We start from the raw sequence: 10,463 nt of genomic DNA, 5'->3' as shown, positions 1-10,463 counted from the left end.
TTAAAAAAAATGTTTACTGCATTAACCGTAGTGAAAAAGAAAAGAGCCTAACCACACCCCTATGCCTCCTTTGGCGTTGTAGACTGCTGCCCTATCTTTCGGTATTTTCCTCAACGAGCCCCTCATTTTCCTTACTATATTATTCTGCGAAAGCCTAGCGAGGGTCTCGGTTCTGGCAGCCTTGATGCCTAGGTAGCATAAGAGGGCTTCCCGCCAGTAACCCGCTCATGACAGGCTGTAGACGCTCGAGTCACGCCCCGGGGGTTGAAAAGAAGGTCCCCTTCTCCCCGTGTAGTCAGAGTGGCGCTGGCTACCACCCTCAAGCGTGAGATACACTTCTAGTAAATATAAATAGCCCAGAAAGTGAAGGAGAACACAGTCGCCCAGATAGCCGAATTGGTAAGGCATTCGACATGTAATCGAAAGGCGTGGGTTCGGTCCCCACTCTGGGCGCGTGTTTTTCTTTCTTTCTTTCTTCTGCATATTAAAAAAATGTTTACTGCATTAACCGTAGTGAAAAAGAAAAGAGCCTAACCACACCCCTATGCCTCCTTTGGCGTTGTAGACTGCTGCCCTATCTTTCGGTATATATATATATATATATATATATATATATATATATATATATATCGTGAATCAGAATAGGAAATGAGAGGCTCGTAGAAATAACACAGAAATAAGTGTTGGCAGACAAGAGAACCTCGAAAACCAAAGGGGAGGTTGTGGCAGGTCATTGAAACAGATAAATAACTTGTAAAGAAAAAAAGAAAGCGGAGTAAAAATGCCCGGCAGGTGGTATCCAAACCCACGACCTCCAAATACCGGTCTGGTGCGATAACCACTACGCTACCGGCGGGGCGATTTTCCTCCCCGCTTTCTGGGGTATTTATATCAATGTATTTTTTTTCCTGTGCTTGGGGGTGGTAGGCAACGCCACTCTGACTGCTTGGGGTGAAGGGGACCTTCTTTTTAATCCCCGCGCCGTGACTCGAGTGTCTACGACATGTCAAGAGTGGTCAACCAGCGTTGAATCCTCTTAAGCTCACGTGACTATCTCAGGATTATACGCAGGAAGCGATTTTTAAAGTGTCCTTCATGATTCCACTCACCCAGACCTTATTTGATACCTTAAAAGCTCTAGTGGCATCACTTTGAATTTTAACTCAATTCAAGACTCATGTGACTATCTCATGACTATAACCAGGAAGCGATTTCTAATTTGTACCCCATGATTCCTTTCATCGAGACCTTTAATTTGATGCCTCACAAGACCTAGTGGCATCAATTTCACTGCTACCCAATCTATGACTTTTTGGCTATCTCATGAATATTACCAGTATGCGATTTTTAATTGGTCCCTATGATTTTCCTCGTCGAGAACTTTATTTGATGCCTCACAAGCCCTAGTGGCATCACATTGATTTTTAACCCCATCCATTACTCACGTGACTATCTCAGGATTAAACCCAGGAAGCGATTTTTAAATTTTTCTTCATGATTCCACTCACCCAGACCTTATTTGATACCTCAAAAGCTCTAGTGGCCCACTTTGAATTTTAACTCAATTCAAGACTCATGTGACTATCTCATGACTATAACCAGGAAGCGATTTCTAGTTTGTACCCCATGATTCCTTTCATCGAGACCTTTAATTTGATGCCTCACAAGACCTAGTGGCATCAATTTCACTGCTACCCAATCTATGTATATTTGGCTATTTCATGAATATTACCAGTATGCGATTTTTATTTGGTCCCTATGATTTTCCTCGTCGAGAACTTTATTTGATGCCTTACAAGGCCTAGTGGCATCACATTGATTTTTAACCCAATCCATGACTCACGTGACTATCTCAGGATTATATCCAGGAAGCGATTTTTATTTTTTTCTTAATGATTCCACTCACCCAGACCTCTTTTGATACCTTAAAAGCTCTAGTGGCATCACTTTGAATTTTAACTCAATTCAAGACTCATGTGACTATCTCATGACTATAACCAGGAAGCGATTTTTAATTTGTACCACATGATTCCTTTCATCGAGACCTTTAATTTGATGCCTCACAAGACCTAGTGGCAGCAATTTTACTGCTACCCAATCTATGACTATTTGGCTATCTCATGAATATTACCAGTATGCGATTTTTAATTGGTCCCTATGATTTTCCTCGTCGAGAACTTTATTTGATGCCTCACAAGCCCTAGTGGCATCACATTGAGTTTTAACCCAATCCATGACTCACGTGACTATCGCAGGATTATACCCAGGAAGCGATTTTTAAATTTTCCTTCATGATTCCACTCACCCAGACCTTATTTGATACCTTAAAAGCTCTAGTGGCATCACTTTGAATTTTAACTCAATTCAAGACTCATGTGACTATCTCATGACTATAACCAGGAAGCGATTTTTAATTTGTACCCCATGATTCCTTTCATCGAGACCTTTAATTTGATGCCTCACAAGACCTAGTGGCATCAATTTTACTGCTACCCAATCTATGACTATTTGGCTATCTCATGAATATTACCAGTATGCGATTTTTAATTGGTCCCTATGATTTTCCTCGTCGAGAACTTTATTTGATGCCTCACAAGCCCTAGTGGCATCACATTGATTTTTAACCCAATCCATGACTCACGTGACTATCTCAGGATTAAACCCAGGAAGCGATTTTTAAATTTTCCTTCATGATTCCACTCGCCCAGACCTTATTTGATACCTTAAAAGCTCTAGTGGCATAACTTTGAATTTTAACTCAATTCAAGACTCATGTGACTATCTCATGACTATAACCAGGAAGCGATTTCTAATTTGTACCCCATGATTCCTTTTATCGAGACCTTTAATTTGATGCCTCACAAGACCTGGTGGCATCAATTTCACTGCTACCCAATCTATGACTATTTGGCTATCTCATGAAGATTACCAGTATGCGATTTTTAATTGGTTCCCATGATTTTCCTCGTCGAGAACTTTATTTGATGCCTCACAAGCCCTAGTGGCATCACATTGATTTTTAACCCCATCCATTACTCACGTGACTATCTCAGGATTAAACCCAGGAAGCGATTTTTAAATTTTTCTTCATGATTCCACTCACCCAGACCTTATTTGATACCTTAAAAGCTCTAGTGGCATCACTTTGAATTTTAACTCAATTCAAGACTCATGTGACTATCTCATGACTATAACCAGGAAGCGATTTCTACTTTGTACCCCATGATTCCTTTCATCGAGACCTTTAATTTGATGCCTCACAAGACCTAGTGGCATCAATTTCACTGCTACCAAATCTATGACTATTTGGCTATCTCATGAATATTACCTGTATGCGATTTTTAATTGATCCCTATGATTTTCCTCGTCGAGAACTTTATTTGATGCCTCACAAGCCCTAGTGGCATCACATTGATTTTTAACCCAATCCATGACTCATGTGACAATCTCATGACTATAACCAGGAAGCGATTTATAATTTGTACCCCATGATTCCTTTCATCGATACCTGTATTTTGATGCCTCACAAGACCTAGTGGCATCAATTTCACTGCTACCCAATCGATGACTATTTGGCTATCTCATGAATATTACCAGTATGCGATTTCTAATTGGTCCGTCGTGATTCCACTCATAGAGACCTTTAATTTCATACCTCACAAGACCTAGTCGCATCACTTTGACTTTAAACCCATTCTATGACCCACGTGACTATCTCATGACTATTACCAGGAGAGATTTCTGGTTCGCCCCCATGATTCCACTCATCGAGACCTTTAATTTCATACCACACAAGCCCTAGCCGCATAATTTGACTTTAAACCCATTCTATGACTTCATAAATATCTCATGACTATAACCAGGAAGGGATTTTTATTTCGTCCCCCGTGATTCCCCTTATCCAGACTTTTATTTTGATACCTCACAATCCCCTGGCTACCACCCCCAAGTACAGGAAACAAAACAAAATACCTAACAAATACTTAAGAAGATGGTAGGGGAACAGCCCCGCCGGTAGCGTAGTGATTATTGCCCCAGACTGGTATTCTCGAGGTCTTGGGTTTAGATCGCACCCGGCGGGAATTTTTTCACCACTTTGCTTCTGACTCAAAAAACTCTTCATCTGTTTCTATGAGCCACCAAAGCCTCCCCTTTGCTTTGCAAGGTTTTCTTGACTGCCAACCCTTATATTCTGTCTTAATTCACTGAGCCCTTCATTTTCCATTTTCTGATTCGCTAAATGCTCTGCGAGGGACTCTGGTCTGGCAGTTGTTGCTGCCAAACGTGCTTAAGAAGTTTCAACGCTGGTCGACCACTCTCAACATGTCGTAGGCACTCGAGTCACGGCTCAGGGGTTAAAAAGACGGTCCCCTTCACCCCTAGTAGTCCTAGGGGCGCTGGCTACGATCCCCAAGTATAGGAAACCAAAAACATACCTAATATAAATACCCAAGAATATAGTGGGGAACAGCACCGAAGATAGCGTAGTGGTTATCGCACCAGACCAGTATTACGGAGGTCGTGGGTTCGGATCCCACCCGGTGGGCATTTTCTCACCCCTTTCTCTCTTACTCAAAAATTCTTCATCTGTTTCTATGACCCACCACAGCCTCTCCTTTGCTTTGCATTCCGAGTTATTCTTAATTGCCAACCCTTATACCTGTCTTAATTCACTGAGCCCCTTATTTCCCATTTTCCTTTTCGCTTCATGCATAGCGAGGGCATATGTTCTGGCAGTCTTGGTGCCAAAGATAGCTAAGAGAGTTCAACGCAGGTCTAGCACTCTCGACATGTCGTAAACACTCGAGTCACAGCCCGGGGGTTAAGAAGAAGGTCCCCTTCATCCCGAGTAGTCCGTGTGGCGGTGGCAACCACCCCCAAGTATAGGAAGCAAAAAAATACCTAACATAAATACCCAAGAAGGTGGTGGGGGAACATCCCCGGCGGTAGCGAAGTAGCTATCGCACCACACCAGTATTCTAGGGTTCACGGGTTCGGATCCCACCCGGCTGGAATTTTTTCACCACTTTCTCTCTGACTAAAAAATTCTTCATCTGTTACTGTGACCCACCACAGCCTCCCCTATGCTTTCGGAGGTTTTCTTGACTGCCAATCGTTGTATTCTGTGCTAATTCACTGAGCCCCTAATTTCCCATTTTTCTGATTCGCTACATGCATAGCAAGGGACACTGTTCTGGCCGTCGTTGTGCAAAGGTAGCTTAATAGGGTTCAACGCTGGTCGACCACTCTGGACATATCGCATACACACAAGTCACGGCCCGGGGGTTAAAAAAAAACCTCTTCACCCCGTGTAGTCCGAGGGGCGCTGGCTACCACCCCCAAGTACAGGAAACAAAAAAATACCTAACATAAATGCCCAAGAAGGTGGTGGAGGAACAGCCCCCCGGTATCGTAGTGGTCATCGCACCAGACCGGTACTCTGAAGGTCGTGGGTTCGAATCCAACTCGCCGGGCATTTTTTTACCTCTTTCGTTGTCACTCCAAAAATTATTCATCTATTTCTATGACCCACCACAGCCCCCCTTTGATTTCCGAGGTTTTCTTGACTGCTAACCCTTATATTCTATTTATATATATATATATCTATATATATATACATATATATAGCATTTTGAAATGAGGGGCTCGTTAGGAAAAACAGAAAGAAATGCCAGCAGTCTACAACTCCAAAGAAGGTATAGGGGAATGGTTAGACTATTTTTTACCGTTAGTGATGTTACATTTTTTTTATTATTACGTGAGAAAGAAAAACACGCCACCAGAGTGGGGACCAAAACAAACGCTTACGATTAGGTTTCGAATGCCTTATCAAACCGGCTATCTGGGTGACTGTGGTTTCCTGCACTTTCTGGGGTATTTATATTTACTACAAGTGTATCTGACGCTTGAGTGTGGTAGCCAGCGCCACTGAGAATACACGGGGAGAAGGGAACCTTCTTGTCAACCCCCGGGGCGAGACGGCAACGGCTACAGAGTGTAATAGGCGGAGGCAACCGGCGGCAAACCCTCTTATGCTACCTTGGCATCAAGGCTGCCAGAGCCGAGGACCTCTCAAAGCTTTCTCAGGATAATAGGGTTTGGAAATGAGGGGCTCCTTAGGAAATACAGAAAGAAAAACCGGCAGTCTACAACGCCAAAGAAGTGTTAGGGGAATGTTTAGAATATTTTTATCGTTAGTGATGTTACATTATTTTCTTTATTATTACGTTACAAAAAAACACTCGCGCCCAGACTGGGAACCGAACCCACGCATTTCAATTAGATGTCGAATGCCTTACCAAACCGTGTATCTTGGCGACCGTGTTCTCCTTCACTTTCTGGGGTACTTATATTTACTAGAACTGTATCTGACGCTTGAGGGTGGTAGCCAGCGCCACTGAGACTACACGGGGTCAAGGGGACCTTTTTTCCGACCGCCGTGGCGTTACCTACATGTCTACAGCCTGTCATAAGCGGAAGTAAGAGGCGGGAAACCCTCTTATGCTACCTTGGCATCGAGGCTGCCAGAACCGAGGCCCTAACTGAGATTTCGGATAATAGGGTTTGGAAATGAGGGGCTCATTAGAAAATACAGGAAGAAATGCCGGCAGTCTACAACGCCAAAGAAGGCATAGGGGAATGGTTAGAACATTTTTTTTACCGTTACTGACGTGACATTATTATTTATTATTATTATTACGTGAGAAAGAAAGAAAGAAAACACGCGCCCGGAGTGGGGACCGAACCCACGCCTTTCGATTAGATCTCAAATGCCTTACCAACTCGGCTATCTGGGCGACTGTGTTCCGCTTTACTTTCTTGGGTATTTATATATACTACAACTGTATCTGACACTTGAGGGTGGTAGCCAGCGCCACTCAGACTACACGGGGAGAAGGGGACCTTCTTTTCAACCCCCGGGGCGTGACGCGAACGTCTACAGCCTGTCATAAGCGGGCAACTGGCGGGAAACCCTCTTATGCTACCTTGGCATCAAGGCTGCCAGAACCGAGGCCCTCTCTAAGCTTTCGCATGATAATAGGGTTTGTAAATGAGGGGCTCGTTAGAAAATACAGGAAGAAATGCCGGAAGTCTACAACGCCAAAGAAGGCACAGGGGAATGGTTAGAACATTTTTTTCACCGTTAGTGACGTTACATTATTAATTATTATTATTAATTACGTGAGAAAGAAAGAAAGAAAAACACGCGCCCAGAGTGGGGACCGAACCCACGCCTTTCGATTAGATCTCAAATGCCTTACCAACTCGGCTATCTGGGCGACTGTGTTCCGCTTTTTTTTCTGGGGTATTTATATATACAACTGTATCTGACGCTTGAGGGTGGTAGCCAGCGCCACTCAGACTACACGGGGAGGAGGGGACCTTCTTTTCAACCCCCGGGGCGTGACGCGAACGTCTACAGCCTGTCATAAGCGGGCAACTGGCGGGAAACCCTCTTATGCTACCTTGACATCAAGGCTGCCAGAACCGAGGCCCTCGCTAAGCTTTCGCATAATAATAGGGTTTGTAAATGAGGGGCTCGTTAGAAAATACAGGAAGAAATGCCGGCAGTCTACAACGCCAAAGAAGGCATAGAGGAATTGTTAGAACATTTTTTTTTACCGTTAGTGACATTACATTAGGATTTATTATTATTATAAAGTGAGAAAGAAAGAAAGAAAAACATGCGCCCAGAGTGGGGAGCGAACCCACGCCTTTCGATTAGATCTCGAATGCCTTACCAACTCGGATATCTGGGCGACTGTGTTCCGCTTCACTTTCTGGGGTATTTGTATATACAACTGTATCTGACGCTTGAGGGTGGTAGCCAGCGCCACTCAGACTACACGAGGAGAAGGGGACCTTCTTTTCAACCCCCGTGGCGTGACGCGAACGTCTACAGCCTGTCATAAGCGGGTAACTGGCGGGAAACCCTCTTATGCTACCTTGGCATCAAGGCTGCCAAAACCGAGGTCCTCGCTAAGCTTTCGCATGATAATAGGGTTTGTAAATGAGGGGCTCGTTAGAAAATACAGGAAGAAATGCCGGCAGTCTACAATGCCAAAGAAGGCATAGGGGAATGGTTAGAACATTTTTTTACCGTTAGTGACATTACATTATTATTTATTATTATTAATTACGTGAGAAAGAAACAAAGAAAAACACGCGCCCAGAGTGGGGACCGAACCCACGCCTTTCGATTAGATCTCGAATGCCTTACCAACTCGGATATCTCGGTGACTGCGTTCCGCTTCACTTTCTAGGGTATTTATATATACTACAACTGTATCTGACGCTTGAGGGTGGTAGCCAGCGCCACTCAGACTACACGGGGAGAAGGGGACCTTCTTTTCAAGCCCCGGGGCGTGACACGAACATCTACAGCCTGTCATAGGCGGGTAACTGGAGGGAAACCCTCTTATGCTAGCTTGGCATCAAGGCTGCCAGAACCGAGGTCTTCGCTAAGCTTTGGCATGATAATAGGGTTTGTAAATGAGGGGCTCGTTAGAAAACACAGGAAGAAATGCCGGCAGTCTACAACGCCAAAGAAGGCATAGGGGAATGGTTAGAACTTTTTTTTACCGTTAGTGACGTTACATTATTATTTATTATTATTAATTACGTGAGAAAGAAAGAAAAACATGCGCCCAGAGTGGGGACCGAACCCACGCCTTTCGATTAGATCTCGAATGCCTTACCAACTCGGCTATCTGGGCGACTGTGTTCCGCTTCACTTTCTGGGGTATTTATATATACTACAACTGTATCTGACGCTTGAGGGTGGTAGCCAGCGCCACTCAGACTACACGGGGAGAAGGGGACCTTCTTTTCAACCGCCGGGGCGTGACGCGAACGTCTACAGCCTGTCATAAGCGGGTAACAGGCGGGAAACCCTTTGACTACCTTGGCATCAAGGCTGCCAGAACCGAGGCCCTCGCTAAGCTTTCGCATTATAATAGGGTTTTTAAATGAGGGGCTCGTTAGAAAACACAGGAAGAAATGCCGGCAGTCTACAACGCCAAAGAAGGCATAGGGGAATGGTTAGAACATTTTTTTACCGTTAGTGACGTTACATTATTATTTATTATTATTAATTACGTGAGAAAGAAAGAAAGATAAACACGCGCCCAGAGTGGGGACTGAACCCATGCCTTTCGATTAGATCTCGAATGCCTTACCAACTCGGCTATCTGGGCGACTGTGTTCCGCTTCACTTTTTGGGGTATTTATATATACTACAGCTGTATCTGATGCTTGAGGGTGGTAGCCAGCGCCACTCAGACTACACGAGGAGAAGGGGACCTTCTTTTCAACCCCCGTGGCGTGACGCGAACGTCTACAGCCTGTCATAAGCGGGTAACTGGCGGGAAACCCTCTTATGCTACCTTGGCATCAAGGCTGCCAAAACCGAGGTCCTCGCTAAGCTTTCGCATGATAATAGGGTTTGTAAATGAGGGGCTCGTTAGAAAATACAGGAAGAAATGCCGGCAGTCTACAATGCCAAAGAAGGCATAGGGGAATGGTTAGAACATTTTTTTACCGTTAGTGACATTACATTATTATTTATTATTATTAATTACGTGAGAAAGAAACAAAGAAAAACACGCGCCCAGAGTGGGGACCGAACCCACGCCTTTCGATTAGATCTCGAATGCCTTACCAACTCGGATATCTCGGTGACTGCGTTCCGCTTCACTTTCTAGGGTATTTATATATACTACAACTGTATCTGACGCTTGAGGGTGGTAGCCAGCGCCACTCAGACTACACGGGGAGAAGGGGACCTTCTTTTCAAGCCCCGGGGCGTGACACGAACATCTACAGCCTGTCATAGGCGGGTAACTGGAGGGAAACCCTCTTATGCTAGCTTGGCATCAAGGCTGCCAGAACCGAGGTCTTCGCTAAGCTTTGGCATGATAATAGGGTTTGTAAATGAGGGGCTCGTTAGAAAACACAGGAAGAAATGCCGGCAGTCTACAACGCCAAAGAAGGCATAGGGGAATGGTTAGAACTTTTTTTTACCGTTAGTGACGTTACATTATTATTTATTATTATTAATTACGTGAGAAAGAAAGAAAAACATGCGCCCAGAGTGGGGACCGAACCCACGCCTTTCGATTAGATCTCGAATGCCTTACCAACTCGGCTATCTGGGCGACTGTGTTCCGCTTCACTTTCTGGGGTATTTATATATACTACAACTGTATCTGACGCTTGAGGGTGGTAGCCAGCGCCACTCAGACTACACGGGGAGAAGGGGACCTTCTTTTCAACCGCCGGGGCGTGACGCGAACGTCTACAGCCTGTCATAAGCGGGTAACAGGCGGGAAACCCTTTGACTACCTTGGCATCAAGGCTGCCAGAACCGAGGCCCTCGCTAAGCTTTCGCATTATAATAGGGTTTTTAAATGAGGGGCTCGTTAGAAAACACAGGAAGAAATGCCGGCAGTCTACAACGCCAA

At 44.6% G+C, this 10,463-nt stretch overlaps 2 non-coding genes across 2 annotated transcripts; both read right to left on the bottom strand.

The window, feature by feature from the left end:
- Positions 1-8,645: 8,645 nt before the first annotated feature.
- Positions 8,646-8,717, bottom strand: Trnar-ucu (transfer RNA arginine (anticodon UCU)). Its single transcript has one exon. It is a non-coding gene; the product is annotated as a tRNA-Arg (tRNA).
- A 1,368-nt stretch (positions 8,718-10,085) lies between these two features.
- Positions 10,086-10,157, bottom strand: Trnar-ucu (transfer RNA arginine (anticodon UCU)). Its single transcript has one exon. It is a non-coding gene; the product is annotated as a tRNA-Arg (tRNA).
- Between the last annotated feature and the right edge of the window lie 306 nt (positions 10,158-10,463).

This window comes from Haemaphysalis longicornis, unplaced genomic scaffold (assembly GCF_048455015.1).
Source record: "Haemaphysalis longicornis isolate Haplotype H1 unplaced genomic scaffold, Haemaphysalis longicornis Haplotype H1 scaffold_11, whole genome shotgun sequence".
NCBI classification, from domain to species: domain Eukaryota; kingdom Metazoa; phylum Arthropoda; class Arachnida; order Ixodida; family Ixodidae; genus Haemaphysalis; species Haemaphysalis longicornis.
Note: the sequence above shows the minus strand (reverse complement) of the source record. Positions and strands in the feature narration are given on the sequence as shown.